This window comes from Mytilus californianus, unplaced genomic scaffold (genome assembly GCF_021869535.1).
Source record: "Mytilus californianus isolate M0D057914Y unplaced genomic scaffold, xbMytCali1.0.p SCAF_12, whole genome shotgun sequence".
Lineage (NCBI taxonomy): Eukaryota > Metazoa > Mollusca > Bivalvia > Mytilida > Mytilidae > Mytilus > Mytilus californianus.
In genome coordinates this window covers 11,190,624-11,215,378 of record NW_026262604.1, presented here as the reverse complement: position 1 = coordinate 11,215,378, position 24,755 = coordinate 11,190,624, and the positions used below count along the sequence as shown (strand labels likewise).

General features: G+C 33.7%; 2 long non-coding RNA genes across 2 annotated transcripts; both read right to left on the bottom strand.

Moving 5' to 3' along the window:
- LOC127721380 (uncharacterized) lies at positions 1-1,119 on the bottom strand. Its single transcript, XR_007991198.1, has 2 exons — positions 939-1,119; positions 1-125 (listed from the first exon to the last, which is right to left on the bottom strand). It is a non-coding gene; the product is annotated as an uncharacterized LOC127721380 (long non-coding RNA).
- Positions 1,120-21,787: 20,668 nt separating this feature from the next.
- On the bottom strand, positions 21,788-22,882 carry LOC127721374 (uncharacterized). Its single transcript, XR_007991190.1, has 2 exons — positions 22,773-22,882; positions 21,788-21,905 (listed from the first exon to the last, which is right to left on the bottom strand). It is a non-coding gene; the product is annotated as an uncharacterized LOC127721374 (long non-coding RNA).
- Between the last annotated feature and the right edge of the window lie 1,873 nt (positions 22,883-24,755).

Genomic DNA, 24,755 nt, shown 5'->3' with positions numbered 1-24,755 from the left:
TTAATCAATTTTTATTATTTTCGTGAAAATGAATTGTAGTCTCTAAACTCCTCCAACCATTTCTGGTGCACAATCCTTCTTTAACTCAGCTTCTGTTATCTTTGTGTAGGCCTCCATTACTCTTCCTGAAAAAACAAACACAAATAATATTTTGTAAACATGACTTAGCAATTACGTAGAACGGCAAAGGCGGGAAGTGAATCGTAACCCTTGGCTAGCGAAGATGCCTATCTCGAGCACCACGATCTATTGTTCAAATGCCACCCATCTCGAGCACCAGGAACTATTGTAACAATGTCACCCATCTCGAGCACCAGGATCTATTGTTAAAATGCCACCTATCTCGAGCACCAGGATCTATTGTACAAATGCCACCCATCTCGAGCACCAGGATCTATTATAACAATGCCACCCATCTCGAGCACCAGGATCTATTGTTACAATGCCACCCATCTCGAGCACCAGGATCTATTGTTAAAATGGCACCCATCTCAAGCACCAGGATCTATTGTAACAATGCCACCCATCTCGAGCACCAGGATCTATTGTAACAATGCCACCAATCTCGAGCACCAGGATCTACTGTTAAAATGCCACCTATTTCGAGCACCAGGATCTATTGTAACAATGCCACCCATCTTGAATACCAAGATCTATTGTAACAATGCCACCCATCTCGAACACCAGGATCTATTGTAACAATACCACCTGTCTTATTGATTGCAAAGCTTGTGTTTTAAATTTGATATGCATTAAAAAAATATTAATCCAAATCAAATCAAATCAAATGTCTTTACTAGTATTCCTAATTAAAGGGCCCATATAGAGCATATAAATCAATTCAAATCACAAAGTTCACACAAACAACACAGGCAATCCAACATACATACTGATTATTGATAATCAAACATGTTAAAAATTTAAAAAAAAATACATACCTAGACAGCTATTACTTTTATCCTTAAATCTTTCTTTCCCAAGGTACTGATCTGTCCCTTTCCTAAGTTACTGTTCTGTCTCTAACCCTGTGCAAAAAATAAGAATAACATCGATCATCATCGCCAAGCAATATTTTAAATTTGTAAAATTCGATTGAAGAGTAAAAAGAAATTATTAAAAATTTCAGAGCATAGTTGACAATAATTAGAATAGTGTGATTATGGATGACGGGTTAAAATTTTAGATAAAAAAGGGGGAGTTGATAATCTTACTTCGCAAAAGTTCCTTTTCTTTAAGGTTCATGTGGACCCTTCGTCTAAAATGGCTGCATTTTCACCTCAAAATTTACTCTGAGTACAGACAAACCTGTGCATCTGGAAAAGTTTTAAGGCATAGCATGCCCTAGATAAATAAAATTCAAATATATTTTATGTTTTAGAAAATTAAAAACTTAACCGGATTTTGCAGTGCACTTTTTTTCATTCCACCAGAAGGTGCCAAAATAAACAAAGTTGGGAAAGAGGTTTGAGAACTTCCCCACAGGTAATAATTGAAGTGAACTGTTTTGATTGACATGGACAATAGAAGGACAATAGATACCTGACAATAATTGGTGATTTAAACTGTGTACCTGAGTGGACCATATCAAGTAAAACTCAACTGTTTGTTAATTTTATCATCTTCTGCAGGGACGAAAAAAAGTGCACTGCTAAATCCAGTTAAGTTTTAAATTTTCTAAAACATACAATGCATTAGAAGTTTATTTATCTGGGGCATGCTATGCCTTAAAACTTTTCCAGATGCACAGGTTTGTCTGTCCTCAGAGTAAATTTTGAGGTGAAAATGCAGCCATTTTAGCTAAAGGGTCCACATGAACCTTAACAAATCAGCAGTTAATAACTAAAATGAGCTGTATGTAGGCTGAGTATGGTGTTTCCAGATTGTAGTACATATTTATATAGAAGTGCAGTCATAAATTTGAACGTACAACAAAAAAATACGATGTACACACTGAAGTCAGTAATGTTATCTTTACAACATACACTATGGCGAGATTTTCAAAATATACACGTACGTTTGTGCATTTATAATCTCCCAATGTTAACATCACATAAGCATTAAAAGACAATTAGTACAGCAACGGATAATAATTTAAAGAAACACTTACATTTCTATGAATTCTTCTTTACTGAAAACGGTCCTAAATATTGTCCAGGAAAATTATACAATTTACGCGTTTGAAAAAGGCGGTCACACACGTGTGGTCATACATTAATCAGCATCATGTCACGTGAAAATTTAATCAATAGATTATTGGGAGTGCTAATCCTCGTGTATCAGTTGTGAAGATGCCGCACTTTCACATGCTGTGTCTTATCTTTGATCAAAATATTTCCGGATAATAACAAATTAGTTAGAAGCATATTTCGATGAATGATAATTTAAATTTGTACACTTTAATGATTTTGATAAACGTCCCGGTTTTGGAATATTCCTAATTTTACTAGATATTGTACCAAAAAAAATGAAAGGAAACATTGATTACAATTTTACATAGCAAAATCCTTATTTATGAACTTTTTTGATACAATAACAAAGGATGTACAACTATAATGATTCACCTTTAACGCTGATGGTGGATAATTTTTTACACCGATGCATACAATTTTTTTTTCTGGACGAACCTCCATCGTCGATATGTCAACCAACATTTAACGTTGAAACAACATATTTATTTCAACCTAACTTCAACATTGAAAATTCAACTAAAATTCAACGTTGAATCAACTAACTTTCTGCAACATAACTTCGACGTTGCTGTTACAACGTTGAAACAACGTTGAAGCAACGTCATGACGAAATATCAACCACATTTCAACGTTGAAATGACGTTGCGTGCCGGGTGGGTAGTATATCATGTATTTACTCAGTTTGAATAATGTACAATGATGTAAAACCAAATTGGATTTTGATGGGTTTTTTTTTTTTGTTTTTTGCATTCATACTGATTCTTTGATAACTTTAAATGTAGACTGTAACTAACTTGTACTTATACTTCGAACTTGTACATATCGTAACACATTTACCATGTTTACTACAGCAGTTTAACAGTTAAGGAATGACTAATATTTTTTTCTGTCTATGAAGAAATAAAATTAAAATAATGTGGTGCACACTGAATAACAGAAAAAATATTACAGTCTGTCCTTATAATTTAATTCTAAAAAGGCATGAATCATGTTGAAACGTTGATGACGTCACAGTCACATGACAAAACAAATTGTGTCATTGAGCTAATAGAGTAAACACTTTCAGCCAATCTGAAGACGTGTCACATGTTATAGTTACCAAATTAAAAAGTGTTGGGTATGTGTAGATACACCATAGGAGGGACTAAATTTCACGAGAAAGTTTGATACACCATAGGAGGGACTAAATTTCACGAGAAAGCTTTGCTTTCGAGTGAAATTTAGTCCATCCTATGGTGTATCTACACATACCAAATCAAATTTTTAATTTGGTAAATGACATGTGTCAAAGTTCATTAGACGTCACAATTAACTGATATCACGTGATGAAAAGTGCCTTTCCCGCTGAATTATCAGTTTGCGCGTTTCAGTCGTATGAAATGGCTGCAAAAATGGAGATCAGTGACATTGACTTTTTGAATGTAATTTCTGAATGGGACAACAGTATAGACGATCTAACATTATCACAAACATGCAAAGATGCTGAAAATGAAAATACTGTTTTCGAAAAGCTGGAGGATTTAACTCTTTCTCAGGCTTTGGACCAATATGAAGTGGATTTTGAAATGGATGACCTGCCAGATTTTGAACTTACGCAGGTTCCCCTTACGGCGGATAATATTATTGAAGAATTGGAAAAGGCTGTTACTGTGAATTGTAACGAATATTCACGCTATTCTTTTGTGGAAGATATTGATATTGATAAGTTAGTTAAGTCAACTGAAAGCAGAAATACACGGAAAAATACTACTTGGAGTGTCGCCACATTTAACGACTGGAGAGTTGCGCGAATGAAAAGTAATTATTGTGCCATTCCAGAACTTTTACAGTTTGCCGCCAATGATGTAAATCAGTGGCTTAGCAAGTTTGTAATAGAGACCAGAAGAAAAGATGGTAAGCCGTATCCCCCAAAGACATTATATCTTTTATGCGTTGGCATACTGAGATTTCACCGAGAGAATGGTGTGCATATGAACTTTTTGGACGAAAAAGACTGTGTATTTTATGATTTCAGACGTTCTTTAAGCGCACGCATGACCGAACTCACAAAACAGGGTATAGGCACCACTACTAAACAGGCAGAGGCGATAAGCGAGGAAACAGAAAGCACTCTCTGGGAAAAGGGTTTGCTTGGGAGTACCAGTTCTAAAGCTATAATGAATACTAGTACCATGTTTTTCTATCACAGTAAACGTTTTGGACTCAGAGGTGTAGATAAGCATCGGAATCTGTCCGTGGACCAGTTCGAACTGGGAAAGGATCAGACGGGAAACTATATATTATTCAAGGGCAGAGCCAACAAAACGTACAAAGGTCAGTTTAATTTTTCTTACATTTTTTTAGTATTTTCCTTTCTTGTGTATTTTAATTCGTTCTTTTGTGTAATTTGGTCACAATACTTGACTGACGATTTTCAGAAAATCCGGGTGTCTTCGTTGAGGTCCGCGCTACAACAGGTGCTTCATTTATGCAAATTCATTGTAAAAACGGGTATGTTATATCTTGCGTAGCGTGTATGCTTATTACATTTTACCTAATCCAGGCAATATAAAACTGTTTCATATTTCATTAATTAGTTTTGTTCCGTGTATGTTTTAAATGTCACTCAATGTCAATACTTCATTTTTTCAGGTGGACTCAATCAGCGGAACTTAAGTGCCAAAAACTTAAAACACTATCTACAAAATCCAGTACTTTTTAAGATATATGAACAATATTTGAATATTGTACGTGATTTAAATGGAACAGCCTTTTACAGGAGACCGCTAGATAAAAGAAGTATTAAGTTTGGTGAACAGTCGGTAGGGGTCAACAAATTGTCTAATATCATGAAAACCATGTGTGCAGAAGCCGGAATAGATGGATATTTCACTAACCACTCTGGTAAAAGGACATGTGCCACGACATTATACCAGGCAGGAGTCCCAGAACAAGAAATCATGAACAGAACAGGCCATAGGTCAGTGGAGAGTGTTAGAAAATATAAAAGGGCTTCCAATGAGATGTTAAAGGATATCTCAAATATCCTTGAACCGAGCGAAAGCATTTGCAAGAAAATTAAACATGAAGACAGCACAGAAATTCAGAATCGCACAGAAAATCGTGAACCATCTAAAAGTGCTACAGGAGGCGTTGGAAGTTTGTTCACTGGATGTGTGTTCAATTTTAATAGTGGAAGTTAAATATATTTGTGATTATTTCAGTATTTCATAATTTGTGGATTATGTGGTGTCTTTTATTCAAAGGAATATATGCATTTTGGAATTCCATCCTTTTTTGTAGTGAAATGTTTGCATAATGGAATTTTATGCATTTTTTTTTGTAGTGAAATTATCAGTGTGCCATTCTCCAGGATCAGAGGATTTATGAGGGGCCTGATGGGGGGGGGGGGGGGGGGGTCTCATCACGATTCACGAGTTGATTTTTTGTCAATCACGATTCACGGAAAATAAATTTCCATGATCACGGATCACGAAAATATAAAAAAAAAAATCTGCAGAAAAACGGATCACGATAGCGAAAATGCGCCGATCACGAAGAACGAAAATAACCCATCAGGCCCCTCATTTATATATGTGGCTTCTAGTTTCACATTTTTAAAAAATAATACAGTTATTAAAATTCATTGTTGTATTTATTTTAAGAAAAAGAAAGGATATGGGGTATTTGCCAATGAGACAACTACCCAACACTATAGTTTTAGCAAAAATTTAGAGTTGAAAAATATTACAGGAAAGAAAATGTTACATTGTAGGTTCTGGCTAAAAGTGTGAGGTATCTAACATACGTCACATGACTATTTTCAATCTTCTGGTAAACCAATCAGAGGGTTGATATGGAACTGTGGTGTATGTGTAGATACACTCACACTTTTTCAATGGAAAATTAAACAAACTATGGTACATTCAAAGTTAGATTATTTCGTCATCATTTGTTATGTTTTCTGATGACAATGCCTTTTCAGTTGATGAAGAGGCTAAAACTGAGCATTTACCTTGCCATTTGTTATGTCTGTCATTTCAGTGTGTTACACTTTCGATGTCAGGAACTTTTCCATGAAGCTGAAGAGACAAGCCGCGAGGGTAGAATGCCAACTTGATCAGCAGCTAAAATGTCAATCTAAATATTTAAACAATGTTCCAAACACCGCTGACTCCATTGTAAAGACTATATTGCATAGGCTTTAAGATGTGTCAGCGGTGTAAAAAAAATCAGATGCATTAGGTTTTAGTTACCAAATGTCAAACGTTTGGTTATGTGTAGATACACGATAGGAGGGAGTAAATTGCACGAGAAAGCTCTGCTTTCGAGTGCAATTTAGACCTTACTATCGTGTATCAAACATAACCAATCGTGTGCAATTTGGTAAATCACATGTGCCAAACGTTCATTCGACGTCATCGCTTGCCGTCACGTTGTTTTCCCGCGGTAGAATTTCAGTTTGCGGTTTGATGTGTAAGGAGCAAAATGGATAATGCCAAAGTGAATTTACTAGAAACGGATTTTTTATATGGCCACTGGGATCAAAGTGTTGACGACATTACTTTATCCCAAATATGTACTGATATGGAAAATGAACACACTGTTTTTGAAAAAATGGACGATTTACCCCTTTCACAGGCGTTAGATAAGTACGAAGTTGACATGGATGTGAACCACGAGGTAGACATTTCTCAATTAGATTTTCAGTTAACACAGGTTCCAATAACAGCCGACAATGTAATTGAACAGTTGGAGAAAATCATCATGCCGGAAACTAATGTCGCGGTAAAAGCAGAGGGTCATGTTAATAATGGACGGTATGGTAACTTCGTTAACGATATGGACATTGACATTTTAGTTAAATCCACCGAGAGTAAAAACACCAGAAAGAATACAAATTGGAGTATATCTACGTTCAATGATTGGAGAAGTGCGCGCATAGCCAGCACGAGTTGTGCCATTCCGGATCTCACAAGATTTACAGTTGGTGACATACATTAATCAATGGATGAGCCGTTTTGTGATTGAAACGAGGCGGCAAGACGGAAAACCGTACCCACCGAAAACATTGTACATGTTGTGTGTAGGAATATTGCGGCACCTCCGTGAAAATGAAATTCATACCAATTTCTTGGACGAAAAGGAAATTTTATGAGTTTAGGCGTTCGCTTAGTGCTAGAATGACACAGCTAACGGCAGAGGGAATAGGGACAACTCCAAAACAAGCAGAACCTATTAACCAGGAGAGTGAAGATATTCTTTGGGAGAAGAATTTACTAGGAAACAAAAGTTCGAAATCTGTGCTTAACACTATATTTTTTTACAACTGCAAACTGTTTGGTTTAAGGGGTGTAGACGAACACAGGAACTTGTCAACAGATCAGTTTAAAATTGGAAAAGATCAAAATGGACATTACATTGCCTTTTCTGGAAGATCTAGCAAAACCTACAAAGGTATGTATTATTAAAAATTAAAAGTTAACAATTAGGTTGTACTGTAATAAGAAGGTCAAGGTGAAATCGTTAATTTTCGGAAAATCAGAGTGTCTTCTTCGAGGTCCGCGTTGATATTGTTATTCAATGTTTAATCTTTATAAAATTGAGAATGGAAATGGGGAATGTGTCAAAGAGACAACAACCCGACCATAGAACAGACAACAGCAGAAGGTCACCAACAGGTCTTCAATGCAGCGAGAAATTCCCGCACCCGGAGGCGTCCTTCAGCTGGCCCCTAAACAAATATATATACTAGTTCAGTGATAATGAACGCCATACTAAACTCCAAATTGTACACAAGAAACTAAAATTAAAAATAATACAAGACTAACAAAGGCTAGAGGCTCCTGACTTGGGACAGGCGCAAAAATGCGGCGGGGTTAAACATGTTTATGAGATTTCAACCCTCCCCCTATACCTCTAGCCAATGTAGAAAAGTAAACGCATAACAATACACACATTAAAATTCAGTTTAAGAGAAGTCCGAGTCTGATGTCAGAAGATGTAACCAAAGAAAATAAACAAAATGACAATAATACATAAATAACAACAGACTACTAGCAGTTAACTGACATGCCAGCTCCAGACTTCAATTAAACTGATTGAAAGATTATGTCTTCATCATATGAATATCAGGCACAATCCTTCCCGTTAGGGGTTTAGTATCATACCATCATAACATATATGAGAAGAACATAACCCGTGTCATGCCAACAACTGGTTTTTAAATAATTGTGTTTAGTGCCGATGCAAAGACCCTATAAGTGAATCAATATTAACGCCAAAATATGCAATCTTTAATGACCTGACAACAGTATCGTAACTATATCCCTTCTTAACAAGTCTATTTAAAGGTTTTGTTAGCTTCAGAGGTGAATACTGACATTTTTGTGCTTTATAAAGAATATTTCCATAAAAAATTGGATGTGAAATACCTGAACGTATAAGAAGTCTGCATGTTGAGCTATATTTACGAATGATGTCCTTATACCGATGATAAAATTTAGTAAATGTTTTGACTAGTTTGTGATATCGAAAACCCTGATGTTATAATTTTTCAGTAATACATAAATTTCTCTCGTTAAAATCTAAAACATTGTTACATACACGAGCGAATCGTACAAGTTGAGATATATAAACACCGTAAGATGGTGACAAGGGAACGTCACCATCTAAAAATGGATAATTAACGATAGGAAATGAAAAATCATCTCTTTTATCATATATTTTAGTATTAAGCTTTCCATTAATGATATAGATATCAAGATCGAGGAAAGGGCAGTGGTCATTGTTAGTATTAGCTTTATTTAAAGTAAGTTCAACAGGATACATTTCTTTAGTATACATACTGAAGTCGTCATTATTGAGAGACAAAATATCATCCAAATATCTAAAAGTATTATTAAATTTGTGTATCAGATGTTGTTTCGATGGGTCTTTGCTGATTTTTGTCATAAATTGTAACTCATAGCAATACAAAAAAAAAGTCCGCAATAAGTGGTGCACAGTTAGTCCCCATTGGAATTCCGATAACCTGACGATATACGGAATCTCCAAAGCGAACAAAAATGTTATCTAGTAAAAATTCAAGGGCATATATAGTATCAAAGCATGTATTTATGTTTATCTAATGACGTAAATTTATACATTATCAAAATTCAAATATTCGGCTTTCACTCTTGAGCATTCCTGAAGAAGGAAAATCCAGAAAAGCGATTTGGCAGCATGAATTTTATAAAGTGTTTCATTTTTTGGTAGCAATCATGAATGATTTGGGATTCGAAACCTATAAAATATCTTATCGTATTATCTATCTTATTATAAGTCATGGCATGCATGAGGGTGTTGAAGGGAGTTTGCAGAAAAGAGAATATAAACGGGAAAAACGTATAAAGACTAGCGAATAATGAGGTGCTAAAATATAAAAAAATAGAGAAAAAATGGCATGAAAATTGAAGAATACTGAAATGAAGGACCCCATCAAGATACTAATGCAAGTTTTCCCGAATGATTATGTATACAAACTTCACTAATAATTTTGATATCATGATTAAAATATTTATAAAGTTTTTTTAAGAAGTTAAGACACATGAACTAGATATATAATACACACATAAACATTTAATTCCGTTTCTAGTAATTTTGTATTAAATATCTTTTATCCTCGGTGTTTCAGGAGGACTTCATCAGAGACACCTGACTGCAAAAAACATAAAGCACCATTTCCAAAATCTTAATTTATTTAAGATTTATGAAGATTACCTAAGTATTATTTCTGAAATGAACGGGAACTCGTTTTATAGACGACCTTTAGAGAAAGGTTGTGAAATCAAATTCAGTTCACAGCCATTAGGTGTAAATAAATTGTCATCAATAATGAAAAGCATGTGTTTTGAGGCAGGAATCGAAGGTTACTTTACAAACCATTCCGGAAAAAGGACGTGTGCAACATCTCTCTATCAAGCTGGCGTTCCGGAGCAAGAGATAATGAATAGAACCGGACACAGATCTGTTGAAAGCGTTCGAAAATATAAACGAGCTTCAACGGAAATGCTAATGGATATTTCAAACATTCTTGAGCCAGGAGGCCCGCCAAAGAAATGTAAATTGGAATCACAAGACAAAGAAGAAAGCATGAACATGGGCAAATCTGGTCTAGATAGTATTAATTCCGGTAATGCTAATGGCAAATGTGTGTTTTCGCAGTGCGTGTTCAATTTTACGGGAGGAAATTAGATGTTTTCACAAAATCATATTTTAAGTGATATATATTCATTACGGAGTTAATGTGATATATTTGAATTTCCTTAGTTCTGATTGATGTAAATACGAGTTACAATGAAGTGTTTTGGGAAATACTACACTGTTAATACTAATATACCGTTGTACAGTTGTATATTGAAAGTTGATATGTGGGAATATAAATTTTGAGTTATTAAAAGTTATTAATTAAAATAAAATTTTATGTTTTACTGATGCAGTATTGCTTGAAATCAAATATGTATAAAGATAAAATGATGTGGTATAAATGCCTATGAGACAACTATCTGCCCGAGACTAACGAAGTTGATGTAATTGTCGAAACTTTCGTACTCATTTTTGATTGATTAGCCAATCAGTAGCAACATCCAAAACTGTGATGGTTATCTGTTGTGTGATTGGCTTACCAGTCAAAAGTCCTTTAATACGCCCATAGTGTATGTGTAGATACCTCACACTTTTTACAACAGAAAGTCGAATGAACTATAGTACATTGCAAAGCCTGTTGGTGATTAATTTACTTCCATTTCATAAACATTTTGAGTCACTTTATCTATTTTTTTTTAAACTCTTTAGCTTTTGAGGGCTAATGTGCAATGAAGTTGGCTTAGGGGTCCTCTTCTCATTCTTTTCTGTGTTAGACATTTTCCGGAAAATATTATACATTTAAAGTGATTTGTCTTCGTCTAAATAATTATGAAGTCGTTAAAGGCTTTTTTTATTGTTTGTGCAGGGGCTTCGGTGGCCCAGTGGTCTAAGTAGCTACTACTGTAATCACTAGCCAGTCAACACTGAGGTTGTGAGTTCGAACCCCGCTCGAGCAAGTGCACTCGACTCCAATCTTAATTGACTAGGATTGTCATTTTCCTATCGAAGGTCGGTGGTTTTCTCCGGGCACTCCGGCATACTCCACCAATTAAAACTGGCCGCCACGAAATAGCCCAAAGCGGTGCTTAAAAGTGGAATAAAAAATCAAAATCAAATATTGTTTTTGCTGTGACGCATCCATACAAATATCATTTATGACTCTTGCCACAATCTCTACCAAACTATTCCTCATTTTTTAGCGTAGTTTACGTAGGGATCATCACAAGAAATTGAATGTGGCCCTCTCCCCCCTCCCACCATAAAAATCAAATGTTAAGTCCCTTAAATAGAATTTATAGATATATTATGTATTACTACCCGGGGGGCGGCGGCTGTGTAAAATATTTGTATGAAGCATTAGAAGAAGGTAGAAGATATGCAGATATCTTATGTTACGACGTATTTGTCTGTCATATGTCCATGTTCTTTTACCTCAGATTCATGGTTGAGCGACTGTTTGATTTATTTTTTTTTGCTCATATAATGAGTAATATGGTAACTATATTTGGTATATGGGTTCTTTGCAATACCTACATGTCCCCTAGACAAGGTCCACATGACCTTGCCATCATGGTTCGGTTAAGTTATTAAGGTTAAAGTTACGTGATTAGGTCCGTATCTCAGATGATTTAAGCAGTAGGTCAAATATATTTAATGTATGTAGATATTAGAAGATGTGGTATGAGTGCCAATAAGACAACACTCCATCCAAGTTACAATTTGTAAAAGTAAACCATTATAGGTCAAAGTACGGCCTTCAACACGGAGTCTTGGCTCACACCGAACAACAAGCTGTAAAGTAATGTATGGCATGATTGTAAATGGAAAATGTCAGTCTACCGATTTCAGCTGACCTTCAACTCAATATAATGGTTCATTATGCAATGTTAAGTTCTTGTGTTTTGTTCCGTTTGTCAAACACTATAAGCACAATGGAGCAATAGATTAACTATATTTAGTGTATGAAATAGTTGAAGGTGTCCATGTCTGTCAGGCAGGTAACATTGGTCCTAGCCTGGGGTCCTGTCTCACTGCACGACAGTAGAGCCAGGCGGAACACAACGACATGGTTTCTTCAATTGGGTGTTAGAATTGTGCATCGTGGGATAGCGTCATTTCTTGACATATGGCGGGAAATATTTATATTGTCACGAATTCATTGAAAATTATATTTCATTTCATACGAAATGCAAATTTCGAAAAAAAATTAGCATATATAATCAAACGTTTATTGAATAACATCGTGAATCAACTGTTAATTAACGATCCGACCGATATATTCCTTGTTAATAGAACATGCACAAGCGCAGTAATTCAGTCCTGTTCAGCGCTATCGACGAAGTATTAGATTGGGTCAGGATGCCAGGCTACATTGGTCCTTGAATTGTCCTCATTGTCATGGTTCATTGGTCAATGTTAAAACTTTATTGTAGTTATCAGATACTGTAAGTTATAGGTAACCTTTGTATGGTCTTAATGATGTTCGCTACTCTTGTTTTTGACTTTTTGTCAGATTTCGGAATCCTCTAGTTTTATCCATGTAGTGCTAATAAAAAATTTGCCCATTAACCCCTACTTTTCTTTTCATAATTTTATTGTATATAGTTTTTAAAGTCAATTTTGAAAATTTTATAAAATCCTTGTTATTTTTTCATAGCTTTGGAAAGGAAAAAGGTGTCAAGGATAAATGTATGAAAAATCCAGAGAGAACCATTTCCCGCCAAATTTTCAATTGATTATATCTCAAAAAATAGAACACGGACCTACCATTTTTTTCTAATTTTTAAGTTCCCTTATTCATATTCTGTCAATCTATAACAGTCTTTCAAAAACCTTGTTATTTTGAATCAGAGGAGCGAACATCCTTTAAAGAATGATTGCAGGGTTTACATTTCTGTCTTTCAAGGTCCAGCTGCTCTCGATCATTTTCGTGGATCATATGTCAAAATTAAGGCTTCCTGGTTAAGCTTGCTTTTTTTATAGATAATATAATTAATAGGGCAACTTTTAGTTTAACCGAACTGCAAACGTTATAAACAATTATCGATAAGCAAACATGGTAAAAAGTAAAATCACAAAAATACTGAATTCCGACGGCGCTGAAGTACGTCCATTATTCATTTTTCATTATTCAAAATTTAATAATGATTAATGAAATAGTTCATTATTCATTATTCAACGTTAAGTAATGAATAATGATATAGTTAATGTTTCAGTATTCAAGTTGAATAATGAAATAGATCATTTAATCAAAAATATTTGACACTATCCCGAATTTCTGAATTTGCCATTTTTTATGTTAATTTACATATTTTCAAATTGATATAAAAAAAAACAATACACTCTTTGAATTTTTTTATCTTTAACTCATTTTTTTAGTTTCGGATGTTAAACTAGTAGGTTTCCCCAATATTTTTTACGGAAATTCCGTGTTTTAATGTTATTAAGGACATACAAGCTAAAATAGGCGTGAAAATTTAAAAAAAATAGCAAATTTTGAATAATGGAATGGACATTTTGAATACTGGAATGGACTGCTGCGAGCCTTCAGCCCATAATTACCGAGACACCTTATATTCCATTCAAAGGCTTATCAATAGAGGAACAAAAGGTATATAATCAAAATGTGCCGCGATGCCGATTAGAGAGGCTACGGAGGACCTAAAAGCCAAAATAGGCGTGACATTTTTGAAATAGCCAATTTTGAATAATGGAATGGATATTTTGAATAACGGAATGAATTGTTAAGATCCTTCAGCCCCTAATTACAGAGAAACCTTATACCCCATTCGAAAGCTTATCAATAGAGAAACAAAAGGTATATAATCAATATGTGCCGCAATGACGATAAGAGGGGGTACGGAGGACCTTAAAGCCAAAATAGGGGTGAAAATTTGGAAATAGCCAATTTTGAATAATGGAATGGATTGCTGCGCGCCTTCAGCCCCTAATTATCGAGAAACCTTATACACCATTCGAAAGCTTATCTAAGAGGAACAAAAGGTTTATAAACAATATGTGCCGCGATGCCGATTAGAGCAGTTACGGAGGACCTAAAAGCCAAAATAGGCGTGAAAATTTTGAAATAGCAAATTTTGAATAATGGAATGGACATTTTGAATAATGGAATGGACTGTTCAGACCTTTCATCTCCTAATTACAGAGAAACCTTATACCCCATTCGAAAGCTTATCGATAGAGGAACAAAAGGTATATAATCAATATGTGCCGCAATGCCGATTAGAGGGTTTGTGGAGGACCTTAAAGCCCAAAAAGGGGTGAAAATTTTGAAATAGCCAATTTTGAATAATGGAATGGACTGATGCAAACCTTCAGCCCCTAATTACAGAGAAACCTTATACACCATTCGAACGCTTATCAATAGAGAAACAAAAGGTATATAATCAATATGTGCCGCAATGCCGATCAGAGGGGTTACGAAGGACCTAAAAGCCAAAATAGGCGTGAAAATTTTGAAATAGCTAATTTTGAATAATGGAATGGACATTTTGAATAATGGAATGGACTGTTAAGACCCTTCATCCGCTAATTACAGAGAAACCTTATACACCATTCGCAAGCTTATCGATAGAGGAACAAAAGCTATATAGTAAATTGTTTGTTTTTGTCTTCAAAAATGGTTGTAGGATTATTAGGTCTTTCCACTTTTCTGTGGAAACAAATTTATTGTATAAAATTGCTCGCTATATCCTTTGCATGATTTGTCCTATTTTGACCGAAGCGATATGAACACTCCATATAAGAGTTATTTCCCCTTATGCATGTGATATAAGTAATATGCATTTCTAACTGGTAAACCATAAGTGATAGAGACCTAGGGTCTTTTGATTTGAGGTCCTTGGTCCAAAAAAATGAAAATTAGGTCAAGGTCAAAGGTCAAGGTCACATTCTAAATTTTGATTTTGGCTTATTTTCACTTACTTCCAAAAACCGTACAAGATATCGACAAAATATTTTTACTAAATTGTAAGTTGTGACATGTCGTAACACATAAATTTTGGTTGAAAGGGTACGTTGACCGTAAAGAGAGTTTTCTCCCTTTTTATATTTAAAATTACATGTATGGTGGTATAACTCATTTACCAAGTATAATAAAGACCTAGGGTAATATGATTAAAGGTCCTTGGTATATGACCTTGAAATTGAGCTCAAGGTCAAAGTTAAATTTGATGTTCTAGATTTTCACCTTTGCTTTAACTTCATATTTAAACACGATAAAGCCATGGAACTTTTTTTATTAGGTTGCAATTTACATGACCTTGAAAAGCCAACCGGAAGTGACCTTGTGTAAACCGGAAATAGCTTTGTTTTGTACTTATTTGATGTAAAGTGTATTGAACAATAAATTTTTGGAATCAGTATCAAGTAAACTATCAGATAAAAGCGGAAGTGACATATTTCAAACCGGAAGTAACAATTTATCTCCTTTATTTAGAAAAAAATGTATAAAAACCATATATTTTTGGAATCAGTTTACAATAAGCTATCATTTGACGCTGGATATGATATTTCAAACTGAATTTTCATACTTCTCTGAACAATTGGTTTTTAATTGTAACTTGATTTTTTTCTTGCATGATTTGAATGAAACATTAGATGGGATTCCCCAGAGATATCGAATTGGGAAAGGAAGTTATATATGAATAAGGAGATGTGGTATGTTTGTAAATGAGACAACCACCAACCAAAGTTCAAATGAAATGGATGATCGCAATTATAGGCAACCGTACGGCCTTCAACAATGATAAAAACCCATATCGAATAGTCGGCTATTAAAAGTCCCGACATGAAAAATGTGAAAGTAATAAATAAATCATGTTATTCCAGACTAAAATATCAATCATTCATCCAACAGATTTAGTGTAAAGACGTCATAAACAGTCTGAGAAATGCATGTATACATTATTGTTTAGGGGTCAGCTGAAGTCCGCCTGCGGGTGCGGGATTTTCTCATTTTGTATTTTTTCATATACAGCAATATATATTTATTTATGTTTTAATTTTTCAATAACAAAATCAATGTTAATAATTTAATACCAATAAAAGCAATATTTAAACATTTTACTACTGCGGTAAATTGATGACGTTTATTCAACGGGTCAATTACTATACATGGATCGTATCTGAATTTACGGGCTGTATAAATAACATCGCCATAAAAATAAGATGTGATATTCCGCTTTAGAACTCTACAGATACAGCCAAACTTCAAAACTAAATATTTGTATCTATAATGAAAGAATTTGGTAAAGGTTTTATTTCTTTTTTTCTTTTTTTTTTTGGTAACGAAATCCCTGACTTTAAAATTCATCAGTTATACATAAATTGTGATCATTGAAATCTAAAACGCGACTACAGACACGGACATAACGAACAAGTTGTGACATATACACACCGTAAAAAGGGGTGGAAGAACACCACCGTCCTAAGGCGAAAATAAACAATCAGGAACGAAAAATCGTCTCTTTTGTCGAAATTTTTTGTATAGAGTTTCCCGTGTGAAACTGAAATATTTAGAAAAGAAAATGTATTGCTGTCTGTACTGGATTTATTTAAACTTATTTCTTTTGGGTAAATTCCGGCAGTAAAATTCGAAAATTGTTGATTATTTAGAGCAAAAATATCATCAATGTTGCTAATGTCTAGGGTTTTTTAGATTTATCAATTAAATGTAATTTAGACGGAGTTTACCCATAAACCGTGATTCATAACAGTGCAATAACAAGTTTGCTATTAAAGGGGCGCAATTGGTTACCATCGGAATACCTACAACATGTCGATAAACTGTATTGCCGAAACGTACATATTTATATGTTGTCAAGAAGACAATTAAATTTGAAGCTTTGATCATCTCATCACAGTTCCAGCTAGTATATCTAATAGAAAATCAGAGGATATGGGTTATCCATCCATGACACAAAATCAGTACATGCACAGCAAAAAAAAAAAACAGACACACACACACTCAAAAAGCAAATGAACAGCGCTTTTATTGTTGTTCTTCATCTCAAAGTCACAGTAAGGCATTCAAAACCGAACAAAAAGAAAAACAAAACTCTCACCTCACTGAAAGTTTAAGACGGCCCCTTTCACCGGTTTGAGCGGAATTCTTTGTAAAATAGATCGGGTTGACTTTGTAAGATGTAACAACACCAAATCGGGCCCAGCAAAAAAAAAACATACTGGAAAGTAGCATATTTCCCGTTTTTATCAAAGAAGAAGACTTCATATGAGTTTTAGCAAAAAAATCTAACAAATCTGCAACCAGATTTGTTAAAGGACCGTTTAGACAAATTAGAGAGCGTCTGTTTGATAAAAAAAAAACTACAATTACGATACGATTATGTGATAGTGTAATGTACAGTAAAGAGTTGAAAAATCAACTGTCAACCGAATTGAACGGACAATCAAAAGCACGTAGTTTATCCAAACATCCAAATACTAGTGGTTAATGACACTTCAAAATAGTTTATTCCATTATTTTCATATGCTTTATCATAAAAATTAATAACCAGTTTTTTAATAGAAGTAAGGGAACTAGTTAAAACCCGAGAAAGATTAGCAGTAGAACATTTACTTGAAGCTGGGAGGAAACGAAATATGAATTGGGTTTTGTGTAATTAAGGATACCAATACATAGTAGGGACTTTCAAATTTTCAGAGGAGACCTTAAGCTGTCCGGTGTTAGTGACATGATTATTTTGTATTTGACTCTGTGTAAAAAATGAAAAATGAATAAAAATTGTAACATCGAGTCTATATCATTTTCAAACTAACTCAAATCACATAATCATGTTATATATAAATTAACTTAAAGGACTTTCACTCAGTCAATACGTTATATATAGACTTCGTCCTCGGTCAATATATTCGGAACCATATATATAACATATTGACCTCGTCAAAAGTCCATAATTGATAAAAAATATATATGCAGAAAACCAGATAATCGATTTATCGGGTTGTTTTTTGCGTATTTTGCATGAGAGAAACAACTGTTTTCTTTGTTTCACCAGCAAACCGGAAGATGACATGATGGGTCAAAATTATTAACGTCGGTTCATACATTACGACGTCGCTTATATGTCCGGTTCAAAGTTATTAAGGCTGGGTCAACGTATTTGACGTCACAAAGCTTTGATATGCAACTTTATTAAGAGCTGAGCACAGTGATGTAGACAGGGGACGACCGATTAACCTTATTATTAACGTTTCTATAATACAGATTCGAAAATGCTCTGCGAGAAGTAAAATAGCCGAGTGACTCCTCTATATTGGGATTCAAGAGCAAAGTTTTGGGTGGACAATCGAGAGGATTTTATCTTATTTACTGAACTATTGTTTGGGGAATCCAAAAGGCGTTGTATATTTAGTATAAAAATAAGATGTGGTATGAGTGCCAATGAGACACTTATCCAACCAAGTCACAATGTGTAAAAAAAACAATTATAGGTCAAAGTACGGCCTTCAACACGGAGCCTTGGCTCACACCGAACAGCAAGCTATAAAGGGCCCCAAAATGAGGTCCATTTGCATGTTGGGTAGCTCCAACAAAACAAAATCAAAATACGTTGTTAAGACCCGATCTAGGATCAATTGGCTATCCTATAGACCCACAGGTTAAAGGCAGTGTTTAGAAAGAGATATCACCGGGAAATTCTGAGACCAACATCTCTAGATAGTGATAGTGCTTATCTAGAGTTGGACCATGGTGATGTTCACGGGTGGGTTAGCGGAAATGACGGCAATTTGGCAAACGTAGGTTATAGTCCAATGGGTCTAGTTTTCTGGCTTCATCACTGTTTCGTAGATTATCTTTGGGGAAAATTCAGAGAACGCAAAGTGACAACCCGACCAAAGAGCAGAAAACAGCGAGCTTATTTTAATAGATATAAACCAGTCACCAAAGTTCATGAAAACTGCTAAACGAATTTTTGAGTTATTTTCGAAAACTGGAAATTCCCCCTTTATATGAATAAAATTCCATAACTCAGAAACGACAAATCTAAAATTAAAAAAAGAACAAAAGGGAGCTTACATCAATAGATATAAACAATTCAACAAAGTTTCATGAAAATTGGTTAAAGCGTTTTTGAGTTATTGCATGTCCGACATGTTGAGGACGGACAGACGGATAACGGTATACCATAATACCATAATACGTCTTGTAAACGGGCGTATAAAAATCATCATTTACGGGATATATCTTAAGACTATGTTATCAGAAGTTTAATAAAGCCACACAAATGACCAGGCTTCAACACGAAGGGAAATTGACAAAATAACATTTAGCTGCGGATCCAGGATTATCTAAAAAGTGGAGGGGGATGGCAAGTCGTCGTTTGGAGTGATTTTTGTAAAAAGTCTATATATTTGTTATATATCAAGATCAATAAGGGGGGCCCAGGTCTCCTGCCTCCTAAAATCTGCATCTGTCATTGATAAAAAAAAATACACTAGTTAATTAACCCATCAAAATTCAACATACTAATCTATTAGGTGATTTTATAGATAATTATTTTAACCGATTTTATAAACCAGCAATTAATCTGAATGTTATTTGAATAATATAAAATAATATTCACCTCCATCAAATTACACAGATCGAATAGATGTATAACCTAGTTACAAAGTGTTATGTATCAGTCAACAGTTGTCAATATATTACAGTTATATCACAAAATTTCATTCTAAAATTTAGGAGATATCTGATTGAACAATTTATTGATGCTAATTAATCCTTTAAATATATTACAACCTCTTATCAGCATCCCTGCTGGTAAAGATTAGAAAGTCTAAGGACTGGGTGTGAAAATTTTACATGCAACATGGTTATTTATAAGGGCAGTGACCAAAGAGATAATTAAATGAATTAAAATGGAAACATGTGTTATATTTGAGGACCTTATAAAGTGAAATTTGTGATAAGAAAACGACATATGTGTGTTTGGGATACTTAGAATTCAGAAACCATGTTTAAATTAGCAATATGAATTGCAGATTATTATAGTTACAAAAATGTATAACCAGACGTGACACAAAGATATCATGATTGAGAACTTATCTGTAAATTAAATGACCATGAAAGCATGACTTTTACCAATTCTTGACATTCTTCCTGCAGATAAACTTGGATTGTAGACCCCCTAGTGGGACCATATGGGAACACTTTATGAAGTGCAAATCGAATACAATTTATACTGAAGTTTTATGGTTCATAAAATTTAGGACAACACTATTTTTATTATGTTAATTCATTTTAACAGTTATACGAGAGGAAAGTATTTTTTAATTGGTGTTCTGAGCCCAGCAAACACAAAAACATCTTTAAAATGTTTTTAAAATGTTGTGTCTAATGTCATCAAAATATCACAAAAAAACGTGAGAAAAACATTAAATGTATGGTAGAATATATATCGCTAAAACGTTTTCTAATATATTTTCTAAAATATTTGCATAATATAATTAAAATGTTGTAAAGAAATATCATGATAATGTGAAAAAAAATGGTGTATAAAACATTTTGATAATCTTTTAAAAAATATTTTCTAGAAATATTTTCTGAACGTTTGAAAAACATCATGAACATCAAATAATGTTATAAAAATGTTTTTTGGATGTTTTCTTGCAAGTGAGACTGTGCCTAAAAAATGTTTTCAAAATGTTTTAAGAAGATGTTTTTGGTTGATATCTAGATCATATCAATATAAAAATTTCTGTACTTTTGATTGCGTTTCCTGCATTTTTAAATAATAAATCATTAGTTAAATTAATTTATACACAGTGATTAATTCTATATACAAACAAGAATAAATCAGTTGTTTTGCTAAGCATATGAAATTCACAATTCAAAGTCTCTAAAAACAAGAAGTATCTACAAATTTTGACTCATCCAAAATGTCAGACACAACTCATCATGGTCAAGCCACTTACCAAATATGAAGTCATTCTGTTCATCAGCATTACTAATTAAAGTAATGAAAAATTTGAGAACATTCAACATTTTGAAATACAATGTATAAGCAAACAGGAAACAGGTGCCAGATACAAAAATGTTCACACATCACAGTTCATCACTATCAAGCAGCTCATTAAATATGAACTCATCTTTATCAGCAGTTTTGGGAAAAACAGTGATGAAAAAATATTTTGTTGGACAAAATCCGACAAATATAGGTGGACAGATGACAGACAGTGCAAGAAAGCCCACATTCCAACCACAATGGTATAATGTTTAGTTTTTCACTCTCAACTTTTATTACCTATCTTATACACATCATGCATATGTCAACCTGAACATGCATGACATATATGCCATTGGACATTATGCAAACATTATACACATTTTTAAGTTCAAGTTACATTGACTAAAACTTGTGTCCCAAATTCAGATTTTTCAATACAACTTCTCTTTCTAAACTAAAATGCTACACTTCTAATAGGGTTACATCTTAAGTCAATAATCAACACCATTTGACATCAACTATTTGATTTATTTAAGAATACACTGAAAAAGTCAATCAATTGTCTTATTCAAAATCACTTGGAATGTCTTGTAGTGTCATATCTTTTTCTTGCTGTGCCATGCTTCTGAAAAAAAATTAATCTTACATTCATATATAAACTTCTTGCACATTCCTTTATTATAGAACGATTCACGTTGCCTGAAGGATATACATCCCCTCCTCTTTAAAGTTTTGAAACAAATAACGATGATAGTCTGTCGGAAGGGGACGATAAATGGCTGACCGTGTTAAGAGAGAGAGCAATATGCCACGCTGAACTTCATTTAGTTATTAAAAAAAAACCACATAAAAAACTTTAGACTAGATATGTGTCCAGTCAAGAGTCTTATTTCATTATACTCGTTGATTGTTGTCTATCATATTTTTTTTCTTTTATTGTTTTGTATAAATCAGGCTGTTGTTTTTCTTTTTTTTTTTGGTTTTCATTAAATGCATTGTATCATGTAGGGGCCTTTAAAAGCTCTGCTAAGTAACGTCATTAAACATCTTATTGTCCTTTTTAAGTGTTAAACTCTGTAGAGTGACATAGTTTATAACTTGTCATTTGTATCTAAGGGCATATGATACAGTCCTAGAAGTATACTATAGGCACATAATAACTTATCGAAGTGTTACACATTGTTTTCGCAATGATGATAATAATATAACTTAACTTCCGAGAAACACACAGATGTCATTAAATGAGTTGTTTATATGTATTTGAAATACTTCAAAGGAAAGCAAATATGTTGTTTATGAAAGCACACTGTTGGACTAAAAGATTGATTTAAATAAACAACTTGTTTCTATTTTGTCACAAAAAAAATAATTTATTCAAATATCCAGATATCTTTTCTGTATTGTATGCCCTTAATCTTGAATGTAATGCATTGTTTATGCTAAATATTTGAATTAAATATGGAATAACAGTAATTCTGTATGAAAATCTTACTTCAAAAAAAATTCTCCTGAAAGGTTGTAGACATTCCAAAGAACCTGCGCCACTTCCAAATTGTAAACCTGCATATTGAACTTGTCCTTTGTTTCTTTTCTTTTACCTCCTGTTAAAAAATAAAAGATACATTGTATGTACATTGTGTGTATGAAGCAATAAATATAATTTTAAGCAACAGTTTATATTATCTTGCTTGTACTGAAGTCTTACATAGTCTTTGTAATGTTCATTAAGCTGTTAAGGGAAATTTAATTTACTGTTTTGCAAATACATACATACACTGATTTTACTAGAAAAAAAAATCTCCATATTCAAATGGTGCTTATATTAGTGTTATTGTAACTTGTTTGTCTGCCTCGGAAACAAGGTATTGAGTCATGCTTATTGCAATAGTTGTTGTTGGTTTAAGTCTGTGAAATTTCTTTTTCATAATGTGTATCTAATGTAGGCAGTTAGTTGTTTTGTTTCAATTGTGTTGAGAAAAATTTAACATTTGTTTGTCAAGGCTTCAAAGTGGACTATATGGCATTGGTTTTCTCAGTTTTGAAAGCCGTACACTGACCTATAATTTCTTTTATCCAAGTCATTTAAATTCTGGTGGATAGTTGTCTCATACACCTTATCGCTATTTCAGTATTTGGAAATCTGTCCTGCTTGAACTTTTTACGTCAGCATACATGTACGTCATACAATAATACACCTTATCGCTATTCCCACTTGACCCGAGAATCTATCCTGCTTGAACTTTTGACGTCAAACAACAATCACTTTTCCATTGTGGCATCAGATATTTTTTATGATGACGTCAAAATTTTAAGGGAACTTGTGACAGTTGTGTGATGTCCAGTAATGGCGGACAAATAGCGATAAGGTGTATGTATTACTTTCAATTGTGGTGTCAAATATTTCTAATATGACGTCAACATTTTACGGGAACTTTTGTGATGTCCATGGCCAGTAATGGCGGACAAATAGCGATAAGGTGTATTGGCAATCAAACACACAAGCCACATATCCTTATAATTTTTTTATATCAATGAACAAATTCATAATTGGTGTACGTAGTTGCTTGAACAGTGGCGGATTTAGGGACCCCGACCCCCTTATGGACTACTTATAAGATAAATGTATAGACTATTTACAAGTATCACTCCAAACGTTTGCTTGCCTTGGGCAGGGGCCCCCCTTTTTTCAAACCAGATCCGCACCTCCAGAAACAGATGTAATTTGGTTCCGATTATGATTGAACACACACAATGAATGCACAAGTTTCACCTTAACAGATTAATCATTCTTACCAAGTGAGTATATATCGCGTAACAAACAATTTTCTTAACTCTCTTTGTTGATATCCTGTCTTCGTTTCGAAATTCAAATTTCAAAATCATTTCCGGTGATAAAAAAAAAGTCGATTCCGGAAAAGGTCGGTTTTCCGTAAGGCATATAAACGATACGAAAATTGAACTTAGTACAGTTACAGTTTTCATTTCTTAATTTCTTAAATATACACGAACGAAATGAATAAACATTAAAGAAAGGTGATTGTTTATTAATACATTATTGCTTAATTTAATGTTGACTCTTTTGAATTTTAATATAAGAAGGAATAAAATCTGACTTCAAGGATCTTCAAGATATCAAGTAAGGATTTCAACCATAGTATCTTGCTTGTCATGATATTGCATATGAAATGTAGTACTATATCTTATCCTGAAAAAACGAGCTAATTCCACAAAACGTTGTTTGTGGGGTTTTGAATAAAGTTTAAATAAAATGTTATTTTTATATCCGTAAAATGTTGAATAAAATATCAGTAAGACTATTAAATAATGTGTATGTCAAAATATTTTATAGAAAACATTTAGCTGATATTTTTCAGATGTTTTATGTAAAACATTTTAATTTTACGTTATAAAACATTTTATGCAAATAGCAAAACTATATTTTCTATAAAACATTTTTTTGCAGAATGTTTTTTGG